Raw genomic sequence first — 28,000 nt, 5'->3', positions numbered from 1 at the left:
TTTTTTTTTTTTTTCTTTTAACTAAACATTAACTGAATGAAGACAGTTAGTCCCTCTTCTTCTGCTTGGGGGGCTTTAGTGAAACAAATGGACTTCAGAATACAGATTGTCAATAAAGGTAAGAGCTCTCCAAATGCCATTTAAATACTTGTGATAAATATTTAATATCATATTTATATTTGCCTAGCACATTCTAAACTATGTTTAAAGGAACAGCTATCCTTGAAAGGCCCCAGACAAATGCTGTGCATTTTATCTCGCTGTGTTCTTTCATTGTAAGTTACAACAGTGCCTGCACATAGGATACAATTTTACTTCATTAATGGAAACATCAGTATTTGTCTGTGCCTCTGATTTGTACTCTAAACTCACATTAAGACAATCATGTGTATGCTGCAGAAAAGTCCTTAGCTATTACATTTTTTTTCTCTCCAAATGATTTATGTACTGAAAAGGGTTAGTAAAATGAATGGTGAATTAGAAAGGCTGAATGAGGGAAAACACATTTTTATACATTGCTAAAGCATATATCAAATCCTTTTTAAAGCACTCCACAAAAAAAAGTTACATTAACATTATAATGGGGATCAAAATCTGCAGACAGATTTATTGTTCAGTTGTGTCTGTTGACTGTAAACAGCAAATCTTTACACAGTTCATTTTGTTACAGAATTCAGAGGCTTCACTTATAAGACACGAGTGCTATTTCTTAATTTTTTTTGTGTCTGTCTTTTATAAATGACCACAGCCCTTTTTTTTTTTTTTTTTTTTGAACATGTTCCTTTTTCTTTCAAGTCTTAGTTAGGCTCTTGCTAAACTTTCACTAATAAACTCGCACCTTTAAAAATTCATTAGAACACTTCACAGTTTTTAAGTATTCCTGTTTCTGACCCAAGAGGTTAAAAGCCTTTGACTGGCATTTGACTTCTGACCTCCTATAAATGTTATCTTATCAGTTCCTGCTTGTTAACTTGCTTTGAGTGCATGTCCCTGATGGCTGTCGAATAAAAGGTTTTATTATATTTCCTACTGGTGTTGAACCTTTTTTTTTTTTTTTTTTAAGTGTTCTGCGTCAGCCCGTACATTCACCTTATCATTTCAAATGTCCTTTTATTTGTTTCAAACCATAAAAGAAGAATTTGTTACCACCTGGTTGGATTCATTCATGTAGCCTTTTAGAAAGGACTCTGGAAATTATATAACAGGATATTTCCTTATTTTTTAAATGATTATTTATTGATTATATATTGCACATGAAATACCTCTTATCGACACATATTTTATATTATTAAAGCATTAAACAGCAGTTGAATTCATTATTACATTTTAAATGATGCTCTTTGCTTTGAATTTTTCTTTCTGCATATGATATATTGATTCACAATTATTTCCTAAAACAATACGTAATTAATAAAAAATGCATATTAATTTCTATTTTATATAATTGATGTGTAAAAAATATGATTGGATAGATTTTTAAAATTATTGAACCAATACAAATAGTTAGCTGTTAGTAAAGTTTTGGCAAATATAAGAGTAATTCAATACATTTGTTTAAGGCTTTGCATACAGTATTTATGTAGTTTAGCAATCTGACAGTTGTGCTAGATACTTATATATAGAACTGTTATGAAACATGAGGTATATATATATATATATATGGTATTCTGAGCATCCCTGTATGTTCATCGAAAAAGCAAAATATTAGATCTTTAGCTGTAAAACTGCTTAAATTTGAATTGAATGTACCGCTGTTGTGAAAATAATTAATGCTATATGTTGATGATTCATATTTTTTTTTATAACTAAATATATGGTTATTCAAATCCCACAAAAGGAACTAAAACACAAAATGTTAAATGTATGTAGGGCATTCAGATTACTACCTTACTATGAAGTAATTATATTATTTAATATTTTATCTTAAAAAGAAATATACCTTTCTTGCTTCATAATTCAGAAGATAGTTTTACTGTTTGGGGTTGAATTTATGTTCTTCATGTTAGGTACAAAATGCTTTCATTTTTTAATGCATTTTTTTTTTTAAAATCATAATCAAATCCTTTTGTTCACACTTTAAATTTAAAGCTCTAATGAGCAGGGCCCTTTTTTACTGCCTGTATCTATCAGTAGTCATACATAATCTGTATTCTACTGTACAGCGCTGCGGATAATGTTAGCGCTGTATATATACTTCTTAGCAATAATCATGTTAATTTAATTGTAAAATAATACTTTTAATGTTGGGATTCACAGCGATAGTTCTGTGTCGTTTGTGATGTAATAATGTTTTGTTCTGTTTCTCTGTTTCGAGTGACAGACCTATGTGGAATTAAGTGGCTAATTGCTAATTTCTTTCATATTAATAAGGCTGCATATATGTATCCATATATAGATAAAGGTTATTTATATATATATATGGATATATACATGTGTGTGTGTTTGTTTATATATTTATTTATGCCTGCATATGGTATATAATTTACTTCTTTAGGGAGAGAGAGATATCACATATTTCAGAAGTAAGCGAAATTGCATGTTCCTTATTGTTATTTCTCTGTGGTGTCAGTGCTGAGATTAATTAGTATGCCTCGCTCTTTCATCTTTCCTTTCCTTTTACTACACCCAGAATGAAAACAGAGCTTTCTAATAGAGCAATTTATTCCGAGAAGGTACTTTAACTCTTTCTCATCGCGTCTCTTCATCTCAATATATTTTGAACTTTCAGATATTGAGTTTCATTCTTTTTTTTAGTAATACATCTGCCTCAAGACATGAATCCTTGTGTAGATTGATTTGATCCTCTAGTACTATTATTGCCATACGCTACCTTAATGCAGTATTCCTACTGTAGTTCTTTGCATGTATATCATGTGCATCTATTCTCACTCGTTTGGCATTAAAAACTTTGCATCCCTGATATTTTTGTGATGTAGATGCAAATTGCAGGCATGGGAAAAAAAGTAGTCTAGACCTAGCAGGGAGGCTGTCTAAATTGTGACTGACATCCTATGACCTCTCTTCCTAAAAGGAGGGGCATCCCATTCTTCCCAAAACAAAAACATCTCCAAAAATGTTAAACCCCTTTCTTATTTTCTTAAACTTAAAAAAAGTCGCCAAGGAAGTTTTTGCCGATAGCTTGTATGCTTTAAAATGACTTATGGGGAGAGATATATAGGCAGGCAACTATTGATGATAAAATGGGGCGTGCGGGAAATGATCAGACTGTCCTGGTATTTGGAGAGAAAGAGTGACAACTTATTGGAAGTTCTCAAGGAATCATTTATATTTCACACTCCACTTGGCAGCTGATTTGAGATTGTCTGTTAGCATAACAAAAGCTCTAAGCATGTGAACTTCAGTAACCTTGCGACCTCTTTGCTGCTGGCTTGAATAGCTCCCAGCTTTGCCTATACAGATTTCCCAAAGCTCCCCGTTCGTGGCTAAATTGTTAATCAGGGTAATTTAATATAGTTTTCAATATGCCTCATCTCTTATTGGGAAAGGTATTCAGAGCTTCGCTCCCTCCCCAAAAACACTTCCCCCCCCCTTCTCTTTTCAAATTGTAAGAGGGGCAGCTGCAGACAAACCCCCATGAACTGTATATGAAGAGAGGGCAGAAAGGGAAATTTCCCACTAACACATCCTTCTGTTGTACTCCAGTGCAAATCCAGAAGTCCCAGACTGTTTACTAAAGAACAAAACCTAAACAACAAAAAATACATTTCACTGATGGTTAACTGAAATATTAACCTAAGCTTCCTCTGCGCTACAGCATCAGCACCCCCTACCCATACATCTCACCCTGATGCACCACATACGCACACACCCATACATACATCCATACACACTCTGTGTGTCTCTCTCTGTCTCTCCAGACACAAGGCCATCGTATTGTAATTTATCACACACAAAACAACTTTGTATCAATTGAAATGCACATTAGTTGGCTGAAAAGAGACCTTTTGCAAATATATTCATTTTAATCCAGTTAATACCTAAAAGCCCTCATACGGAGGCATTCAATAGGCTGAAAACATCTATAAGGTTCCGATTTGAAGAAAAAATGATTGATCACAAAGGCGGCCAAACACATATCTTCCATTTTTCCAATGCAGATATAAAGGCCTCTACAAGCAGCTGTGCTGTAAGATGTAGATCTTTTGGAAATGGATTTTATAGGATAAATCAGTTTTACTCTTAATACAATGACTTTTGGGAAGCCATTTTAGAAAGCAACATTTTGAAATGACTGTTTGCCTTGTATAAACTTGGTAATCCAGGCTCCCAACTGTGTTGATGATGTGAGACCTTAACAGTATTCCTAGTGTTTGTTCTGCTGGATGGTTGCCGCAAGATTTGTACTTCTATTCATATGCAGATCTTGTTTTTCACTTTGACTTCCATGTTTGTTCATCTAAACCCTTTTGAGCTAGATTTGAATCTTTAATCACATCTGTTGGATGAGCATAAATTGGTGTAAGCTTAGTTTTCTTTGATTAGTATATGTTTATGTTGGCCTATGTTGAAATTGTCTGGTTTTCTATGGGATTAACATGGTGCTGATGATATGTTTTTCAGTAAAAAGCACAAATGTGTGACTAGTGGAAAAAGTTGCAAAACATGTACAGCATGTGTACCCTTTTGCTTGTCTTTTAAGCCACTAATTCTGTGTTTTTGAGCTAAACATAATTTGGTTGTAAAAATAGTGGTCAGAAATAGGCACGGATAACAATGTAATAACCCCGTTGAAGAGTCCCCTATATAAAGTAAAGTGTACTTTTAAATACTTTGTGTTGCGACAGCTCAAATCACAAATGGCAGAAAGGGCTTGGATATTTGCTGCTGGCACTGTAAAAATTTAACGTGTGTGTATGTATCGGGTGTACATGTTTGTATACATAGATAGGGTAAAAATCAAGCATGCCATTGGCATTCTCAGTCAATCAGAAATATTGCCATAATACTCTTACATATTGAGGGCAAAAATCTCATTTTCATTTTATTATAATGAGCCTGGAAGGAATTTCTTGCAAGCAGCATAAAATATGTGCATCCACATGTCTGTACAGATTGAAAGGTAAACATAAAAAAAATAACCTTCCCTAATAATATTTTGACTGCGATATTTTTTAGGCAAAAGAGGGGGTTCCGTTCTTTAGTCTTGGATTTAAACAGTATATAGATTAACATATAGATTACCATACCACATTGTTAAATGTAAAGAATTACATTTTTTTTTTTTTTAGCTGAAATGATGTCACTGACATTTTTCTATCTAATTGTTGTTTTACGCATTTTAATTTAGAGTTTTCCTTTTCTTTTTACCTCTCATCATATTACCTTAGAGATACATAAGCATTTGTGGGTAGGGCCTGTTAGGTTTGCATACAAATATAGATAAATACATACAACTGATGTACACATGTAGTAAAATTTGAGGGGGAAACAGAACAGACTTTAGAACAATCATGTTGTGATCCCTTTGGGGATGCTAGCACCAAATTTAACCAGACTGATGGAGCGCTGTCTAGACAGGGTCTTTTGTGTATCAGCTGTTTCATTCTTGTTTTATTGTTCTGCCTAAATGGGGTAGTTCAAAGTGCATATGGATCTCCAACAGCACTATCCTCCAACAATATTTTATCATCGAAAACTTAAACGCCAAAGTGATGATTAAAAGATGCCATTTTGCTGTCATTTATCAACAATATCTCTTTGGAATAATCAAATAATGGGCAATTCCTTGGAGCTTTTTCTACAAGAGGCATTTAAAAAAAAAATACAAACAATGGAAAGATTGGAAAAACTCAATTCTAAAATTTAATTTATTGTGTATGGTATGTAAAGGATACGCATTATACATAAATAATACAAATAAAAATACTTTTCTAAATTCCAAAACAGATTTTTTCAAAGGCTGGTAAATATTTGTATCTTTTATACAAACCATTATTTCCATTTAATTGTCAGAAGGATAATGCATGACAAATATAAATTGACCCTAATTTTATTTTAACCATTTCTGTTTTATGTAAATAGTTTTCTTGGCGTAATTCCCATTGAATATAATACCAATGACACTGGTGTATTCCTGGTGTGCACATATACAGTGATTTCTGTGTTGACCCTTATTTTTATTTTGTTGTTGTTTTATTTTTTACCTGTTCTTCTTGGCAAAGATAGTAACGTGCTGTGAAACATACGCCTAATAGCTATACTAAGATATAGAGCTGTTTTAGGCGGTTTAAGCAGAGGTCCTACTTGGTCCCTGCACATAGAGGCACTACTTAGAACAGCTAGTGTAGATAGGGATAGTAAAGCAAAAGGTCTGTAACAAACCAGAGAAACATTGTAAGATGACATGAAAATAATAAGCTTTAAGGAGCCTCCTTTCCCTTCTGTAACTTAACACATGCCAGTTAATCTTTGTAACTCTATTTATTTGTTTTTTATTAATTGCAGTGTTCCACCTCTATGGGTACTTTTGCCGCTATTGATATGCAATTTTCATCCACTTTTTATTAATTATATAGTACTTTAAGCACATGGGTCCCTCCCCTGCTGAGCTTACAATCTGTTTCTTTGCCTGAAGCCACCCAGTTTCAAGAGGAGTCATCATAATAATCAAACCCAGACCTCCTTTTGTTGATGACAACTTCTTAAGCATTTTATACATCTCATGTAGCTACACCAGGTTCTTTATTCTCATAGACAGCTAGGTATGTTTGTAGAGGCTATGCAAAGTTATTTTGCTCCTGGTCCTACCACTGATAAAGGGATATAACCTTTTAATGGTCTTCAATATGACGTAGAAAATGTTATTCTATTCTATACAATTTGCAATATGTCTTCATTTTTTAGTTGTGGTTTTCACAACATAAATATTCGGCTCTTTGTTCAGCAACTCTCCAGTTTGTAATTTCAGCATCTATCTGGTTGCCAGGGGCCAATTAACCATAGCAACCAGGCAGTGGTCTGAATAAGAGTCTGAAAGAGGAATAGAAGAGGGCCTGAATAGAAATCTGAGTAATAAAATATAACAATAGCAAAGCAATTGTATCCTCACATAGAAATAGTTTTTAGGCTGCCATGTGAAAGTTGGAAAGAGGCAGAAGAGAAAGATCGTTCCAATAAGTACAATAGCGAGGTTGCTAAGGGGCTTATTTATTAATTTTTGAGTTTGGGAATTTGAGTTTGTTTTTCTAAAACAAATAAACTTGCATATTTAATGGTCACTTTTTTATTAATCGGGAAAACCCATTCGAATAAAAAACTCAAATATCTCAAGTTTTTTGAGCTCGTAAACTTGCAAAATTCAACATATTCGAGTTTGAGAAAATCGCTTGACATCGCCTTCTATAGAAACTCGCAAAGTTTTAGATGGTGAATTTTTACATTTGGGTTTTCATTTTTTTTGCACCATAAATACCAGACATTCGAGTTTTCAAGCCATAACTCAAATTCAAGTTTGTTAAGCACAAAAAAACTTGAATCGAGAAAAAAAAATCAAACTCGACCATTGATAAATCACCCCCCTGGTTTAAATCATTCTGTAACATACCAAATGGTCGTAGATGGCTCTACAAACGAACACATGCATTTTCAATTTATATCCAGTATCCCATCCTTAAGAATCTCTTAGGAGCTTTTAGAGGATTCTCTAATCTTACTATTACAATTTGATTTAAATGAGCTCACACTTATATTGGGCCCTATGTTTGGTTCCCAACAACTCCAAGAGGAAGAAAATTGGCAAAACATGTTCATTTGTGGAACTTAAAAATGTCTGCTTAAAACATGTTACATGCCAAAATCTTGTCCTCAAAGACACGAACCCATGTTCAATAAAGAATCATTCATTTCAGAACTATTTATGCGCTATATTTACTGGTGAGCCCATGTAACACACTGTGGGGTAGATTTAAAAAGATAGGTGCTAAAATGTCCATGTGCAGTTAATAATAACAGCCAATTTTGAAAAGTTTTGAAAATAAAAGCAAATATCTAATTGGTTGTTATGGAGAGCTACACTCGTGCAATTTAGCACCTGTCTTTGTAAATCTACCCCACGGTTTGTTACATGGGCTCAAAACTGTGTTTTTCAGCAGCCAGTAGTGTAGGTGGAGGAGTAACAATGCACCAATATAATTTTGACTCATGAACCTGACAAACTTGTGCAGTCACACACACACACACACACACACACACACAGTCCTATTGTATTTAATTAAGTACTTAAATTGTAATTGTAACATTTTTTTGGAAACCAGAAATGCATACTGTAATTACATGTTTTCACCACCTTCTTTGCAACTATAGTTCTGCTGAATATCCCATGCAAATGCAATAAAAATAGGTACAAAGAATAACTAGATGTTCAGATTACAAAATGGCGGTGGCATAACCACTACAACATTTAAAAATAGATTGCGCTATCTGCACAGTATGGTTACCTTACTAATACTAGGCAAATGTGCATCACTGCAGTAACCCATAGCAGCCCAGTCAGCGATTAGATTTCCTCTGTCCTTTGAAGGCATGATAATGAACGTAATGTCTGAATAGGTGCTATAGGTTAATGCACTGGAGAGAATTAGCCTTCTGTATATTAACGTCCTGTTGTTGGCTTAATTTAATTAATTCATTTGAACAAAATACTAATATTTTGCATTTATTCCCTGTTTTATACCAGTTCTAAAAACTTATTCCTATCTACCAAGTAACCAATCTGTAGCGGCAACAATCAATGAATAAACCAAACGGCTTGAACATTATAACAGAATTATTGTTTTCTAACAATGCTGCCAAATGAGAAAAATTTAAGAATTCTAAAAGGATACAATCATTAAAATCTTTTTTTTAAAATATATTTAAATAAATAATAGTGAACTAAATTTGATGTATTAATTTCCACTTTGACTGTACAAAAAAATTACCTTGTTCATCTGACTCCATTTAGTCTGCTAAAATTAAATAAGTCATTTTGCAAACGTTTAATTCCAGGAATAATATGACAATTTCAGTATACAGAGAATAGAAAGAAAGAAAAAAAAAACAACTGGCCTTTATTTTACAATAAATATGCCAGGTTTAATATGATTAAAATGTATTTTTTAGCTGTTGATTTCCTTCAACTTCAAGTCATTTTTGGGCAGTTTTACATTTCCTGGTGAGTTCTCAATATGTTATTATTTTTATAAAATAATATATATATATATATATATATATATAGCCAAAGTGTTCTGTCTGTTGCCATGTTTGTATCTATGTGCTGTGAACTGTATAAATACTGCATAAAACGAAGGAGTTTACAGAATTTTGATTTCTATGCATTAGTGATTTTTTTGGCAGGCATGGATTTGCAGCAATTTCTGCATTTCACCATTGTTTTGCAAAGCTTCAGTGAAAATCCGCTGTGGAAAAATTTGTTGTGCGTCAAAAAAAGTTGCGGTTGCATCGAAATGGGTGCAGCCGCATAAAAAAATAAATGCGGCCACAGCAAAAAAAAAACACGTGCGACAAATGCGTTTTGCGGATTTTCCGCCATTTCGAGCAATTTCCTAGTGTTTCATGAATTTTTCGGCGAAGCGAAACGGGACAGATTCGCTCATCACTACTATGCATATTATAAGTATTATATGTGTTCATGCTTCCTAGTCTACAAAAACATGAATTTAAAAAGCGAGTTTAGATGTATATTGTAGTGTGTTAAGCCATGGACTGGTGCATTTGCCATTAAAGATTGCTTTTGGGTTTAAAAATGTTTTATTAAAGGTTAATCATTGTGTGCTTATAGTGTTTAAAGGGGACCTGTCACCCTAAGAAATAATTCCAAATCCTTTTGAATCATGTTAGTAGAGCCAAATAAACTTTACTTACACTATATAAAATATTGACTTTTCTTTTTCCTTCAATCTTAGAATTTAAAGTCACAGCCAGCAGGCAGGCGTCATTTTGTCAACACTGTTATTAAGGCAAGCTTTGTGTCACCCCAAAATCTTATGCATTTGCCATCTAAATGATATCTAGGAAGTGCTGAATGGAAAGTTAAAGAATTGTATTTAAAAATCTGAGCTAACAGGTACGGATGATTTAATTAAAAGAAAATTGGAGTTTCATGTTTAATTTTTAAAGTACTTTTATTATACAGCTTTTTATGTGTGGGTGACAGGTCCCCCTTAAATATTTACTATGTAAATGTTTGTATATAAATACATTTAGATGAAACATCACAAGGACTTGCCTACCTTCCATGAGCTTTCCCACCTCTCTTAAACACAACAATGCCACCTGTTCATAAGTGTTGGCATGTTGATATCAGGTACAAATTAACTGTATGAAGAATCACATCCAGTGTTATTTTTGTTGATGATACATTCTTCCCATATCGATGTCTACTATTTTAGTAAAAGTATTTCTATTATTTTTTGTTTTATTGGATAATTATTTGTTCTCTGCATTTTTAAATCAACTCTGCCTTTACCGTAGCTGCTTCATAAGCTCAAATTTACATTGAGCATTACATGACATTGAAGTATAATTACAAACAGCAAAGTCTTTGATAATGAATAAAGGCACAATAAATCATACCTCAGTATGTGAACAGTGTCCAATATTTGTGAGATGCAGAACTTGAATCATTATTTTGGCTTAATTACTTGAAGGAGAAATATGGTGGTTTTAGGACAAGCTTTTTGCCAGCTGTACTTCATACTAAAGGTAGCCATACACAATACAATCTGCTTGTTTGGCGAGGCCCCAGGGCCAAATGATCAAAGTAAAACGGCAGGTATATGGGCCGTCGGCCGAGGACCACATCAATGAGCCAATGCGCCCCCCCCCCCGATCCGACAAGAAAATCAAACCTGTCTGATCGAGATCTGGCCAATTTTAGTTTGGGGTGCCCATACATGGGCAGATTAGCTGAAATATGCCCATGTATGGCCGCCTTTAGGTAATTAAGTATAACTGTCAGTTCCTTAAATTGTCTTACCTTGTTTTGTGTGCCAAATGCAACCTGGTGATTGTATTCTAGAGTATTTTGCATTACTGATAACATTTTGCACAGGTACAGAAAAAAGGGCCCTGATGTCTATGGCACACCATAACCTTATCTCCTCAGCAGAGAACCAATTTTAAAGGGATGAGAGGACATGGTATAGTTATATTCAATACAGGTACACAGCATGGAAGCACATAGCATATTTTCCTATAGAGGTATGGGATCCATTAGCCGGAAACCCATTATCCAGAAAGCTCCAAATTACAGAAACTCGATCTCCTATAGACTCCATTATAAACAAATAACTCTAATTTTTTTTAAATAATTTTCTCTGTAATAATAAAACAGTACCTTGCAGTTGATCCCAACTATGATATGATTAATCCTTAAAAACAATTCTATTGGGTTTAATGTTTAAATGACTTTTTAGTAGACTTAGGGGGGCCATTTACTAACAGTCAGATTTATTAGAGCTGAAAGTTGTGACTTTTTCAAGATTTACTATGTGACAAAATGGCAAAAAAGTGGAAACCGACAATTCACCAGCTAAAACTTGCCAAGATCATGTTGAAGTCAATACCAGATATCCCTTCCCTTCCCTTGAGGATCCTTTTTTATTAGAAACAATGTGTTTTTGTGCGACAGTTCAAATGAGCAGAGGTTTTGGTGCAACAATATGAAATAGTCACAGTTTTTACAGCTTTTCTGCAACTTTTTTCCACACATGCATTTATAGTTTACACTTTTAGGGGCACATTTACTAATCCTCGAATCCAAATCCCGAATGGGAAAAAAACGGATTGGAAACGAAAATTTTGCGATTTTTTTTCGTCGCCGTTGCAATTGTTTAGTATTTGTCGTGACTTTTTCGGCACCGTCGCGTCTTTATCATATTTTGCGCAATTATTTTGTCGCGCAAAATACGAAACAATCTCGACGGCGATGAAAAAATCACAAAAATACAGATCATTACGAAAAAAACGCATTCGGACGCTTTTGGACTTTCGTGGATTAGTAAATGTGCCCCTTAGTCTTTTTAGTTTATGGAAATGAGTGCCCCAAAATGTATGTATGTTGTATGATGGTAAAAACAGTTTGTTTCATACAATGTTGCAAGCCTCTTTTTCCATACAAATTAAAAAGATGTACAGTAAACTGCCTTAAGGTGGCCATACACAGGCCGATTGTAGCTGGCGATATTGGTCCCTTAGACCGGTTTGACAGCTTATCCGCCCGTATAGGGGCACCAACGACGGGCCTGCCTGACCGATATCTGGCCTGAAATCGGGCAGATATCGATCGGCAGGTTAAAAAATCGGGGACCGCATCGGCTCGTAGATCACACCTATTACCGTCGTTATAATTTGATCGTTTCGCCCCAGGGCCAAACGACTGAATTAGCCTAATTTCCCCCGATATCGTCGTGGGGACGATATCATGTAGAAGTAAGTGGCAGATGTCCCTTTTACAATTGGAAGATCTTTCTTTGCTTTGTGTTTGTAGAGGTTTTCAGATTTTTCTAGAAAAACATACAAGTTTTGGTTTGTGTGCAAAAAACGATTTTGCGTTTTTCTGTTACTTTTTTTTTAAAAAGTGTGGAATCTGTTATCCATAAACCAGTATCAAGAAAGCTCCAAATCATGGAGAGGTCATTTCCCATAGACTCCATTTTAATCAAATAATTCAAAATTTTAAAAATTTACCTTTTTCTCTGTAATAATAAAACAGTAACTTATACTTGATCCCAACTAAGATATAATTAATCCTTATTGGAGGCAGAACAATCATATTGGGTTTATTTAATGCTTTTAAGAGACCTCCTGATGTTGCCAATCAGAATTCTTTGCCAAATATATTTTTTGGTTTCTTGTATAGTTGACTAGTTAATTTTTGATATTTGTTTTAATTTTTTTCAATTTAAACAGTTTGAAAAACAGATTGGAAGGCTTAATTTGGCATTTTGCTTAAAGACTGGTTGTGTAACAGTTAATTTTATTATTATTATAAAAATTATTATAAGTATTTTAAAAATCTTAGAAACAAAAATTTAGATGAACATTTCCTGTGATTACAACATATTAAAAGTTAAGTTGAACATCTCAATTGATGCAGTCCCTTTAGCTACTGTTTCTCAAATACTGATGCCTACCTGTTACATCTATTTGAAATCTGTATGTTTGCCTTGGGAAAGCCAAAGGGAATTTGATCCTGTGCAGTTTCCTTTGTGTATATAAAGCACCAAACATTCTAATGCCATACACACACTCACTGATACAGGAGTTAAAGAGTGGCCTGCTCATTAGAGCTTACAATCTAAATGCCTAAAGGCTATGTAGTGGAGATGTAAAGGGATCACATACATCAATATCTTATAGATCAGAAAACTAAAGTGGGGACTAGTTCAATTTCAGGAGTACACATTGTCTACTATTCAATAGTGTTGAGCGAATCTGTCCTGCTTCGCTGAAAAATTTCTGAAATATCGATCAATTTCCAAAATACGGCTACCATATGACTTTTTTTACATGCAACTTTTTGACACAACTGCATCTTTTTTTGACGCAACCATAACTTTTCTGATGTGACTTTTTTGTCACGCCTGCAACTTTTAGCCAAAAATTAGTCAATCGCTAAAGGTAGAATTTTGCAGCGAACCCATGGCTGGCAAAAAATATTTCTTATAACTAATAACACAAATAAGAAATGGCATAGCTTGTTTAATTGATTAATGGTCAGTAATTTAGTGCAGAGCTATTAAATGTTACAGTCATACAGGGTTATGCCCCAACAACTGATGCAGATGGACAGCAGTTTTATGATCAGGCCCAGGATGAAATTGATGAACCAGTACATAAGATATACGACTGGTGATTGGAGACTGGGATGGAAAAGTGGGAAATGAGAACAATAAGACCCAAAAATTACGGTCGGTACAGAATTGCAGTGTCATTGTGGATGCAGTGGGCAATTCTCTTGACATGGTTGTGTTGCAATAGCATCTGATTTGCCAAAATGGATGCAACCTTGGATGTGCACTTGAGTCAAGTATTTTCAGTCGGTCAGTGTTTTTTTCCAGTGTTTAGCATGCAAGTTACATGTGTGCCCTACACTGTCAGCACAAGTGTGCCTATTGAAGCAGGGTGCTGAGGGTACAATGGAGCTACCTCGTGTTTAGGACGAGGCAGTAGCTTGAAAAGGCAGGAAGGACTGAACATCATTGAGCACAACTATAAAGAAGTGCAAGGAGCGTGTTTTGGCACAAGTACGTTCAGTAAAAGTGTTGTTGCTCACAACTAGCTGTAGGGAAAAGCACAAGTTGCCCACTGCACACATAAATTAGCCCTTTTGAGTTTTTATAAAAAATATCTTGGAAGAAAAAAAATAAATAAAAAGTTCATTGGAAAATACATGATATGGTGGGGATTAGTCAGTAGTGATATTTAGTTCTGGTGACCATTGACGCCAAGAAATTCAGACTCTTGGGACATAACAGCTTAAATCTTAGCTAGGCTCTTTGGGGCAACAAAACAATATATTATTGTAGTTTATTGCACGGCTTGTATATCTATTTGGAATAAGGATTGTAACCAACGTGGCTGTATTCAATTTGCAAGTGTTTGTGCTCAGGATTATCCTAGCAATTTCTATAATTGCCATTCATCTCTGTATTTTCCTTCCTTCAGCTGTGAAGCATTTTTAATATATTGAGAAATTTATAAGTAGTTGTTTACAGTAATACAAACGAGTGGTCTTGAGAGGACAGAGAATAGTTAACAATGCTGTTTGTGTAATGGTGTCTATTGTATGAATGATTTCAAACAAATGTAAGCTCACACAATAACAGTATATTGCAATAAATATTTTTTTGGTTTATTTTTTATGAAAGAGCTTTTTTTTTTCTTATCTCTCTGCAATAGATGGTAATAGCATAGAGAGTACAGTTAACCTACTGTCTTTTTAAAAGGAGCAATAATGAATCTCCCTGAAAATCGTTTGCAAAACAGTGGCTGCTGTTGCTGCACTTATCATAATGTTAAAAAGATACTACACTTTTTTGAGTGCTTGAATGGAAAAAAAATTGCCAGAATTCAATTCCTAATAACCAAAGAGACAAAACTAGCGGTGTGATACCGTCGCTAAACGATACTTGCATTGGCATTGGGCTTGTTTACATTATATTGTATGTATTGTATGTATGCAAAATGCTTATTGCATATTTTTATTGCCTTGTCCAAATGTGCTAAAAAAAACACAGGCATAGCTTTAAACATTTTTTGAAAGGCCAAAATGTCAGCTAGATCTTTGCTGCACTGTTGTTTCAATATAAGCTGGTTCTGGTATGTGGTTGTGTAAAGGGGTAGATCACCCCATTTTAAAATGTTTTTTTGTTTTTATTCCGTTCTTGCTGGTTCTCTAAAAATGTACATATTAAAAATAAATTACTTTATTTTCACCCTTCTTATGATTACCACTTAGACTGTAAGCTCTATGGGGCAGGGACCTCTTTCCTACTGTGTCGCATACCTCATGGCACTTATTCCCTGTGCATTTATATGTATTTATTGTATTTATTTATTGTAACACTTGTCCTCCCTATGTAATTTTGTATTTTGTAAGATTGTACAGCACTGCGTACCCTTGTGGCGCTTTATAAGTAAAGTTATACATACATACCACTAGCAGTTCTGCTCGCCTAGTTGATTCATGAGATTGTTAAATTTAGTATGTTACTTGATACATTCCTCAGCCCATGAGTTCAAGCCAGCGACTTATAATTAATTATTAATTATAACAGCTGCTCTGTATGATTTTAAGGGGAAGTAATGGTAATTACTGAGGGGTGGTGCCAAATATTAGGCACACCCAGTGATATTGCTTACCTGGGTCCCTGGGCTGGTGCTTCTGTTTGCTGACAACTGTATTAGCTAGGGGTTACTCGGTAGGAGCACAACATCACAATCATCTTCAGCATCTTGGATTTGTGTTGCGGCCATGGGCTCGGTACACATGTGAAGAAGAGTGAGAAACTTTTAAAGTTCTAATTTCAGCTTTTTACTTTTCTGTGCATGTCCACCCAGAGAGGGTGTAGAGAAAGGGTTCAATAAAAAAGTTGGCCATATAGCTCTCCAGCAGTAGTACCCCAGGCCAGTTCAATTTTAAGCAAACAGAAGCACTGGCCTGGGGTATCAGGTAAGCGATTATATTCACTGTGGGGTGATTAACATTTTGGCACCCCCCAATAATTATGCCTTCACTTCTTCTTTAAGAGAAATATATCAAAGTATGACAGCTCCAGAAGACTGCAACCGGAAGAGTCAGAATAAAACAAATTCATTTTTAGGAAGTACCTTTTAGAAAACTAAAATATAATAAAGAAAACAATTTATAAGAAAATATGTAATTGAAAAATATATTATTTGTGCCATAACAGTTTAAATGAAGATGTTTTGTGGAGATGAACTACCGCTTTATCACTTTCCCTGCTGACAATATTGATTGTTGACAGGGATTCACAACTTGCATGCTTGTAGAATCTGTGTTACTGTGTTGGGATAAATTCAATGGGTAAATTGTGTTGCTAGGCAAATTGGGTGTTGTTAGGCAAGTTGCTAATTAGGGTTGCAGTAAGTGATTTTTTTTTTGGTGAGCCCTCACCTCTAATCACCAGTTGCAGTTTTATGTCAGTGAGAATGTCCTGCCCCTGAGGCCTAAAACAAAAGACACAACTTTGGTCCATGGGTGCCTTATCTTGTTCTCAGCATACTGCCTCTATAGAATTTATATACAGTTGTGTGTCTGATTAAGGTTTTCTACTACTATTCAACAAAGTATAATAAACTACTGAGATTCTGGTTTTCCTAATTTAACTAGCAATTTATAATTGCTTACCTGAGTCCCTGGGCCAGTGCTCCTGTTCCCTGAAAACTGCACCAACCTGGGGTACTATGTTAGGAGCGCTACAATATTCTTCCTGTTCTTGGATCTTCTCTGTGGCCCTGGTCAGGGTGCACTTGTACATGTAGAATGGTTGGCCTTTTTGCTTTTCACTTTAATGTGTATGCACACAGACACAGCGGCAACAAAAGATCCCTGGGAGACAGAAGAAGATGGTGACGTGGTGCTTCTAGCGTAGAGCCCCAAGTCAGTGCAGTTTTCAGCAAACAGAAGCATGGTTCTGTGGTCTCAGGTCAGTGAATACAACCACTGGAGGGTGCCTCATAAATTTGGATCCCCCAGTGATTATACCTTTCGTTCGCCTTTAACCAATCTGCAAGCTGTTAGTAACAGTGTTTGTGGTAGCCAAAACCCTTCTGGGATATCTACCCAACTCTATATTAGTACAATTAGGCAGCACGCAAAACATTCTGCTTTTTTTATTTAGGTATCTAGAACTTCCAGGAACTATCTTATGGACAAGATCACTTGCACTTGAGCTTCAGTGTGGGCTGGTACACCAGAAAGGATCACAAGATTACAATTATCATTAGATGCCATACATGGCAAATCATATGGTCAATCAGCCAGGTTTTTTATTTTGTCCAAATAATTGCTCAAGTGACTAACCTTACAAATTGATCAGACCACAGGCATAGACATACAGTTACAACAAAAATCAACAACATTATATGAAAAAGGTCTGTTGTGATGGGCAACTTGAGCACGTCGATTATCTTTGAATTTAAAAGAAATGTGCATTTTACCTTATATTTTAAAAATTTGAATTAAAAAACTTGTTAAAATTTGACTAAACTAAATTTTAACTAGAACAGCTCCCATTGACCTTAACAAGATGTTGCAAGCTTTTAGATTTAGCTTAGATTTACATTCACATTTTTCACATTTCTTTTGTAAAATAAATATAAAAAATTAGCAGTTTTAACTATTATTTGAATTCATAATTTTTTTTAATTACATTTTTAAATAATCTCATTGCCAATTGATAAATCTGCCCCTTGGTGTGTCTGCCAGTTGTAATCTTGCAAGGGCCCTAAAGAGCCAGTACCCATTATTTTATATATCTGTTTGTCCAGACCCTTTTTGGGAGCGACTGTACTATTTTATATGAGAAAATACTTCATCCTTTATAGAGACATGAATTACTTTTGGGCACTATCTCCATTTAGGCTCTTTACAATTCAGATAACACTAATCCGTTTGTTGTTCTGCAAATCTGGGCCCAATAGCCTTACAGAAACTAGCACTCCCATGTATTTAGCAATAATAATACAGTGTCAAAGCAAATACACAGTTTATATCAATGTAGGTTAACAGGAAAGTTTATTTAAATGCATACAAAACACCTTGATTTTATTATGGAATTACTGGCCTTCTACAGGGGACCAGTTGGACTTCTTGATTAGCATTGTAGGCATGATAGATTTTATGTGCTTCACAAAACTAATATATTTAAGCCCAAGGCAGGGTCTAGGAAGGCATTAACTTAATTAACTTTGTTAAAAGGGGTTGGCTAAGCATGAAATGTGTTGATTTATTTGAGAAGAGCCCCCCATAGTTTATAGGGCAAATGCATGTCGGCAAGATCAGTGAGCAAAGTGCAATTTTGAGAACAATTGCCATGATATTTTTTTCCACAATGCAGCATTTTTCCATAGAATTCTGGCAGTAGCAAAGAGGCAATGCTCTTGACACTATTGCACTGCGTGACATTGAGCAACATCTGCACCCAGTTCTTTAGGTGCAAGTATGCTATGCATATTGAAACTGGGTGTAAAGGGAAACTTAGAATAATACTGCCTGGTCAGGAGGTGGTGGTAGCTCCATGGTTCCCCTGTGTCAATAAGTGCAGCAGCGTAATTGTTAGCTTGGGATACTCAATAAATCTAACATTAAATAGGTGCAGAAATTATAACACAAAAATGAGCAGAGCACAACTGCTTCTTGGGTATGTTTCATCTACAGTTTGACCCTAAACACACCACCAATCTCAAGATAAGACTTCAGACATCATCAAAAATTGGGCACCTTTCACATTTCAGAGTGAAAAATGTATATTAAAGTAAGAAAATTTCTAATGAGTCAGATGAAAGTGAGTGTAGGACTGGCCAGACCAGGGATAATGTGACATAGTTGCCGAGTTTAAATACTATATTATTGCAAGCAGTGGCTGGTGAGGGCATTTTTAGTAGCTTTATGCACAAAATCTTTTATTGTCATAAATATATTGATAATAGATGAGTGGAGAGGATTTATTGTCTTTGTCTGAGTCTGCTGTTTAAGCCAGAAGTGTTGGCGGAAGCAAGGCTCATATGTCTTTATACATCCTATAATATCCAGCTTTGGCATTCTAGGTCATTTTCTTTTTCTAGTTAATATAGAAAACTTCTTTCACATAACTTTTCTTGATTTGTAAAAAAAAATGTTTTGGGTCATTATAGCCAGGGGGTCTAGGTGTGGTATTATGAAGCTCATTTTCCATTCCCTCTTTATGGTAATATTCCTTCATTATTTTATTAGAATAAGAATAGGGTTATACAGTTTATTTATTTGTTTTTTTAGGATGTAGAAAGCAAAAAAAAAAAATCCTGTTGTAGAGCACTGGTTAGAGATGTTCTCATCATTAGCTAGCAAACGCCTTCTTTTTAATCTTAATCTTCATTTGACTTGTGTATCACCTGTATGCAGATCATTCTACTACAGACTGCAGCATAAGATTACTTATTATGTGATAAGAATTGCATCCTTAATAGATGCTCAGGTTTAATGTGTCAGATTCATGACCATAATCCCTCCCAAATCAAGCACATTTGTTCTCTTGCTTAGTGCAGCCAAAACACTACAGGTCATTCCTTTATCCAGTCTCATAGCTAAGATGACAAGCTTGATTCCCCTTTGTTTCACATTCCTCTTTTGTGTGTATGTTAAATCAAGACATTTATTTAGGCATAACACTACTAAAACCCAGCATTTTCTCTATATTACCACTTCCAAAACTGCCCAGAGCTGCTAAATTGTAAATTTATTCCTATCACAGATTTTACTCTTCTCACACAGTCTGGAACTTGACCAAGATGTATGTGCTTCTAAAAGGTTATTTAATTATATACATTCTCTTTTTAAATCTGTCACATGTATAGCTATGGTATCCCTTATCCAGAAAACTTTGAATTTACAGAAGGCCATCTCCCACAGAGTCTATTTAAGCAAATAATTATAAAAATGATTTCCTTTTCTCTGTAATAATAAAACTTTACCTTGGACTTTATGGTAACTAAGCTGCCTGAATTCATATTGGAGTTGGGAGAACCTTTGTTTTACTGCGAGACACGCTATAGAATTGTATTATTTTAAAATCCATATATGATCATTATAATGTCTCTTGATGGTTTTAGATGGATTGTATCCTCTACTTCAACTAAGATTAACAATTTTCAAAAACCTGTTACATCATTTTGAATGATCTTGCTCACTTTTAGTGGATTCTACTACTAAAAATATTTTGAGACATATTTTGAGAATCTGATCTTAATTCACTTTTGCTTTCTTATTTTGTCTCCCACACTATTGACAACTGTTTTTGAAGGAGATTGACATTCAGAATGACTAGGGGGTGCCAATTTTTTAGTAACCCCCCTCCCCAGTGACTAAAATCACTTACTTTTAAACCCCAGGGCTTGCTTGCACCTCTTTTGCCTGGTCCCAGGTATCCCTAGCAGCAATTCAAGCTAGACACACACAGTACAGTAAGTTCCTAAGAAGTATTATACTACACATGCATCCTAACTAGGGCAAAGCAAAGAATACTGAGGGTCATTTATAAATTTTGCACAGCAAAGAAGTATTCACAAAAAGAACTTACAGGTCCTTGTCAAAAAAATTAGCATAATAAAGTTCATTATTTTCTGTAATGTACTGATAAACATTAGACCTTCATATATTTTAGATTCATTACACACAACTGAAGTAGTTCAAGCCTTTTAGTGTTTTAATATTGATGATTGTGGCATACAGCTCATGAAAACCCAAAACTCCTATCTCAAAAAATTAGCATATTTCATCCGACCAATAAAAGAAAAGTGTTTTTAAAACAAAAAAAAGTCAACCTTCAAATAATTATGTTCAGTTATGCACTCAATACTTGGTCGGGAATCCTTTTGCAGAAATGACTGCTTCAATGCGGCGTGGCATGGAGGCAATCAGCCTGTGGCACTGCTCAGGTGTTATGGAGGCCCAGGATGCTTCAATAGCGGCCTTAAGCTCATCCAGAGTGTTGGGTCTTGTGTCTCTCAACTTCCTCTTCACAATATCCCACAGATTCTCTATGGGGTTCAGGTCAGGAGAGTTGGCAGGCCAATTGAGCACAGTAATACCATGGTCAGTAAACCATTTACCAGTGGTTTTGGCACTGTGAGCAGGTGCCAGGTCGTGCTGAAAAATGAAATCTTCATCTCCATAAAGCTTTTCAGCAGATGGAAGCATGAAGTGCTCCAAAATCTCCTGATAGCTAGCTGCATTGACCCTGCCCTTGATAAAACACAGTGGACCAACACCAGCAGCTGACATGGCACCCCAGACCATTACTGACTGTGGGTACTTGATACTGGACTTCAGGCATTTTGGCATTTCCCTCTCCCCAGTCTTCCTCCAGACTCTGGCACCTTGATTTCCGAATGACATGCAAAAGTTGCTTTCATCCGAAAAAAGTACTTTGGACCACTGAGCAACAGTCCAGTGCTGCTTCTCTGTAGCCCAGGTCAGGCACTTCTGCCGCTGTTTCTGGTTCAAAAGTGGCTTGACCTGGGGAATGCGGCACCTGTAGCCCATTTCCTGCACACGCCTGTGCACGGTGGCTCTGGATGTTTCTACTCCAGACTCAGTCCACTGGTTCCGCAGGTCCCCCAAGGTCTGGAATCGGTCCTTCTCCACAATCTTCCTCAGGGTCCGGTCACCTCTTCTCGTTGTGCAGCGTTTTCTGCCACACTTTTTCCTTCCCACAGAATTCCCACTGAGGTGCCTTGATACAGCACTCTGGGAACAGCCTATTCGTTCGGAAATCTCTTTCTGTGTCTTACCCTCTTGCTTGAGGGTGTCAATAATGGCCTTCTGGACAGCAGTCAGGTCGGCAGTCTTACCCATGATTGCGGTTTTGAGTAATGAACCAGGCTGGGAGTTTTTAAAAGCCTCAGGAATATTTTGCAGGTGTTTAGAGTTAATTGGTTGATTCAGATGATTAGGTTAATAGCTCGTTTAGAGAACCTTTTCATGATATGCAAATTTTTTGAGATAGGAGTTTTGGGTTTTCATGAGCTGTATGCCGAAGTCATCAATATTAAAACACTAAAAGGCTTGAACTACTTCAGTTGTGTGTGATGAATCTAAAATATATGAAGGCCTAATGTTTATCAGTACATTACAGAAAATAATGAACTTTAACACAATATGCAAAATTTTTGAGAAGGACCTGTATTTGTCCTGACTGTGTTTCTGTTTATAAAGCTGGACAAGACTGGTGCATTTAAACAATCCTATTGGGTTTATTCAATATTGAAATGATTTTTAGCAGACTTAAGTTATGGAGATCCAAATTACGGAAAGATCCCTTATCCGGAAAATCGTGGGTCCTGAGCATTCTGGATAACAGGTCCCATACCTGTATTTATTTGAACACATAGGGGCCGATTCATTAAAACACGAGTTCGAATCCCGAATGGGAAAAATTCGGATTGGATACGATAATTTCTGAAGATCGCAAATATCACGAAAATGCTTACAAAAAAATCATATTAGTCACGATAATATCGTATTGGCGATCTGAAAGTCACGAAATTTTCGTACTGAACAATTGTAAACAGAGGCAGAACCTTTCCGAATTTTTTGCACAAGTGTACGAAAAAGTCGTTCGGGCTAACGAAAAAGTCGTGCACACGTGAAAAAAACGGTGAAAATACGCTCGGAGTGTTCGTGTCTTAATAAATCTCCCCCATGATTTCCTAACATGTCGGATTAGCATAACATAGAGCACATAACATGGAGCTTACTGCAGGGTCACTCCTGCCTCTCCTCCTTACCTCAGGTGGCAGTGAGTGGCCAGTTACCGGGGTTGGCACCTCTGGTAACTTTAAGTGCTGAATTTGAATTTTTTAAAATGAAAATTTCGGCTCTGCACTAGTGATGCGGGCCTGTCTGGTCCCGCTCTGTCGCTAAAGTTGTAAGCGCAGAGCAGGAGAGAAGGGGCAGCATCAGGGCCTGAGGATGGCCAATAACTTACTGATGTTGTGTTTCTTTATTTGTACATATTTACATAACTTAGGGGCAGTTTCCTGTGAACCCATTTTTCCAAAATAAAAAAAAAATATATAAAAATGCTCTGAATCAATCATTATTCATCAATCATCGTCATTATTTAAAAATGATACAAACACTGTTCTAGAAGTTCTAGACAAAGGATAGAAAAAAACAGTCAGGAACTGAATTAAATTGGACTATTGGAAATTGGAGTCTATTTTTAAATATTTCAGAGTAGTCCCTGGTCTTTATTTAAACTCATTCTTCATAATATGGGGGGATTTGTCAAGGGAAACACCCATTTTAGGCATTTATTTCTTTTTACAGCTATTTTACATCTGATTGGTCATGCATTTCTACATTGGTACACATTTGCCCAGTGTTAGTAAATGTACACCATTTCAACATTAATGTAATTTTGTAAAATTTTAGCAATTTGAAGGTCAGTTTCTATAGAATAAAATTGACACCAACAACAAGTAGAGGTAATCAAACATGGGCCTTTACCAACACTTCAAATGCATTTCTCCTTTTTAATAAGTTGATAAGTACATAATACCTAAAATTGTTTAATAAGAGCTTGAATAATTGAATGGAAACACTGACAATTATTTATCTTGGAGTCTCAGAAACAAAAAATATTTTTAAAAAAAAAGACTCTGCAATTATTAAGTTTTAGGAATATTGAAATTACACATAAGCCCCAGAATTCAACGCAGCAGCTGTCATTATTTGTTGACTGACAGCTGGGAACAGCAAATTATTTGGTTTTATTAAGCATTTGCTATTTACTTCATATTGTCTGCGTATTACTATGTAGGTGGTTTAGTTTGTTGGACAGAGGCTTGTGGCACTAATGGATTTAAACGACCCCATGAGATGTTAAAATTGGTAACTATATATTTTCTGGCCATTTCAAGTGACATTGATTTGGTATTACAAAAAGAAAACAAATACAGGCATGTGATATAAAAAAATATCTTATTCGCAACATTATAATCACTAAAAGATTCCTGTTCAGATATATTAACGTTTTACTGACCTGATTTACAGCAATGAAATTCAGAGGAGTAAAAAACAGTGTAAATGTATTTATTTTTCTTTCTTCTTTAGTGACAACACTTTTGTCAGCCCCTGACTATGATAATCTTCAAAATTGTCTTTATATTGTGTTTTGTATTATCTTGCTGTTTCTTAATATGAAAGTCTAAACATTTATTGTCACTCTTCTGGCATTAGTAGACTGGGTATTATCAAGGTTCCTATGATGAAGATTAGCTCTAGATAAAGACTTTATTTTCAGAAAAATTTACATTTTGTTTCAGTGCGTTTTGCAGATAAGATGAGTATTAAAGGAAACTGCTACGGGAACTTGTTTTTTCAAAATAATTAAATCTAATTTTAATCTAATTTCAATTCACAAAAAAGTCTACAGAAACATTAGGCTTCAATATTGCACATAGCTTTAAGTGTAGGGCACTAGTTAGTTTAACGCTGTCTAATGAATCAGATAGTAAGCTTTTTAGGTTCAAAATGTATTAAACAGAATAGTTTTAGTAGCAAGTATCTTTGGGACTATAAATTGAATGTTATAAATACACGGATTTAATTTATCATCCTGCACATACAAAACTAATCTGCGTTTGGAATGTCTCTCCGAATTCCAAATCATGTTATGAGCTGTTTTAAAGCAAAATCTATGTAGACAGGTAATGGGAGATTCTTTAGATCTGTAAATTACACAATAAATGCATTTCTTGCTTTTCATAGCAAGTACAGAGGTACCTAATAAAATTTACAACTTCCAATTTTAAAAGTTGAATCGGATTTTTTTTTTAACCCTCCAAATAGATTGAAATGAAATTTTCATATTTAGGGTTATTTATCATGGTTAAACCTGGACTGGATCAAAAATAATGGCAGGTGTATCAAAGAACAGAATTTCCCTTCTGATGCTTATTGGCATAGATCAAGGAAGCCAGTGAGATGTCAACCACTTGATCATTTTGAGGAGTGAGGACGTTTGCTGCTTTGTTATGCATGGAATATTGAAGCTGAATGTTGCAAAGGACCATTTAAAACAAGAAATACACATTAGGAATAAGGATTATTCCATATTATAACATAAAGAACCTGTGCCTGTGCTAGCTAGGCTAAAACCAAAAGCTAAGCTACACTGGTCATTTATGACCCATAAGTTGCAGTCACACAAAATCCCCCCCCCCCCCGATTATTTGAGCGTAAAACCCCATTTATTAAGGGGACTTACATTAACATGCACTCTTTGCACTTCTGTATAGTTGCCAATCAGTCCTGGCCATCTCTTGTTTTGAATCGAGTACAGTTGCCTCATTTGGCGCAAGGGAACCCTTGAGCTACCTCTACCTTCAGACCAGCCAGTAGCTCCATGGCTCCTTCAGTGCCCTGCGTTAAGGATTTTCTAAGAGTAAACTTTGCGTTTCATTACACTGAACGCCCATTACTTGTCTGGAAATTCAGAAAAGTTTGGAATAATTCACTTATGTTTTGATGCAAACAACATATCTATCTGCAGACACATATATAGAGGAATAAGCTATAAACAACTATTGTGGGTAAATATATTATTAACATCTATTTATAAAGTGCAAAAACAAATTCCGCAGTGCTGTACAATAAGTGGGTTTCATACACTGGACATACAGAGTAACATATAAAGCAATCAATAACCGATACAAGAGGTGAAGAGAGCCCTGCCCAAAAGAGCTTACAATCTACAAATATATATATATTTAAAGATAAAGAATATATTGAATGTTATTGTGTGTCTACCATTTTGTAGTATTGTACAGGGATTTCTCGGGGAAAAAAAATATATATATATATATTTTTTTTTTTTATATTGACAGTGGCCTTTAGCTCATTTAGGCTTGTGCAAAGAACCTATGACTGTTTTGCTGTAACAGATTTACCTACTAATTGCTTCACCAAGGGCATTGCCTTTTATTTTGTTTTATTTATGAATAAAACTTGCATTGGCATTTCTCATAAGGATTGCAGCAGTGTTAAAGACGCATAAACATAAAATGGATCAAAGTATATTGTAGCTTTATAATCTTATATCTCTATCAAGTAGGGAATTTTCTCCCGCACAGTGTGCTGAATTGTCATTTTGAATATTAGATGTTGTGGTAAAGTCTTTTCTTCGCCCTCTGAGTGTTAAAACTCTAAAAATGTTGGATATTAACTTTTCAAAAAAGGTTGCTTAAAGAAAAGTATGTTCCTGTATTAGCCAATCAATATGCTAAAGGGCCAAGACCATTAAAAAAAGCTTGCTTTTCTATTATTTGCACAGGGAAGTACAGTTAGATGGTTATGTATTTTTCATTTTCTGTCATAATTTTGACTAAAACCTAGCTGTCTTTGTAACAGAGGATGATCCTATATTAGACTGATGTCCCAAAGAGCAGTTTATTTGCCTGCCATAGATCTCTGATATTACGGGAGACTAATCGCACCGAAATGCCTTTCCACCAGTAACAATAGAAGTCGTTGGTTCAGTATTCCGAAGTTGCACAAAGTTGCCTGTGGGAGGACACTTTGCGCAACTTTGGTAATCTGAAGCAATGCAAAGGGCTTTCCAGTGGCAAATGGGACATAACTGTTGAGGTCGTTTGTGAGCACACAGGTCAGATTCAAAAGCAAACTAACTGATTAGTTATGTCCCATAAGGCCCCCTTTACTGACTGCTAACAGCTTAGAGAGCTGTAAAGGAGGAAGTAGTGTTCTGCCCATTATGGTAGACATTTGTTCACTCCAGCCTTTATAGATTACATTTTTTCCTAACTAACTATGTTGAAAACATTTTTTATTTTGCACAGTCTGTCTATCTTACCTAGATTCATTTGTACACTGAACTGTTCCTTTAAACTCAAAGCCTTTGCTTCTATCAATGTAGGATAATGGTCGCTTAACATGATTTATTGGCAAAGTGGTTGAGATAAGTAAGGCAATGAAAGTTTAATATTTATAATTTTATGAATACTAGATATATTTAGTAAGAAAAATGTCCAATCTAGTCGTATTCAATAATATTCATTGCCCAGAATAAGGCACAGTGATGTTTGGAAGTTATGTACTGTAGTTTAGGAATAGAAATTAAGCCTTAAACTAGCATAAAATGTTCTTATAGTTCAGTTACTTTTAAACCAACTGTATGGTTTATCCATCTACCTGCTTTATTATTCTTTCCTTCTTCTATAAACATGCTGTTAAAAATGATGTTCCTCCAAAACTATGAGGTTGAACAGCTCTGCTGTAATGCTTAACAATGGAACACTATCTATTAAAGCAAGCATTATCAGTATCTCTTGTTTATCCCAGTTACCATGTATACTTATATTTGTTTTTACTTGTTCCACAGGTGTATTTTAGGATTACTCACTTCCTTCCTTTGTTCTTATGCTGGATGAAGATGAAAGTTTTTAACACAGAAAGCTTACAACGAAAGCTTTATCAAGAAGATACTGGAGAAAATACATTAACGCAAACTACTAGAATTAATGAAATTAATAAACGCTAGCTGTGGGCAGTAAAAGCATCATCACTAAAACAAACAACTTGAATGTGTTGCAATTTCATTTAAACTAGTGAAACCACAGGGGCAGTAGAGAATTAGCAAAGCATAATGCAAAATGATAGTTGTAAATGGAATGTGCAAATATATAATCCAGTTGGTTTTTTGCAGCAGCAAAATAAAATATTGTCAGCTTA

At 35.3% G+C, this 28,000-nt stretch overlaps 1 long non-coding RNA gene across 1 annotated transcript; it reads left to right on the top strand.

Moving 5' to 3' along the window:
* On the top strand, nt 1-28,000 carry LOC108645629. The gene is made up of 2 exons (XR_001923914.2): nt 1-118; nt 27,651-28,000. It is a non-coding gene; the product is annotated as an uncharacterized LOC108645629 (long non-coding RNA).

The sequence above is a fragment of the Xenopus tropicalis genome, chromosome 1 (assembly GCF_000004195.4).
Source record: "Xenopus tropicalis strain Nigerian chromosome 1, UCB_Xtro_10.0, whole genome shotgun sequence".
NCBI classification, from domain to species: Eukaryota; Metazoa; Chordata; class Amphibia; order Anura; family Pipidae; genus Xenopus; species Xenopus tropicalis.
This window is presented reverse-complemented; position numbering and strand designations above follow the sequence as displayed.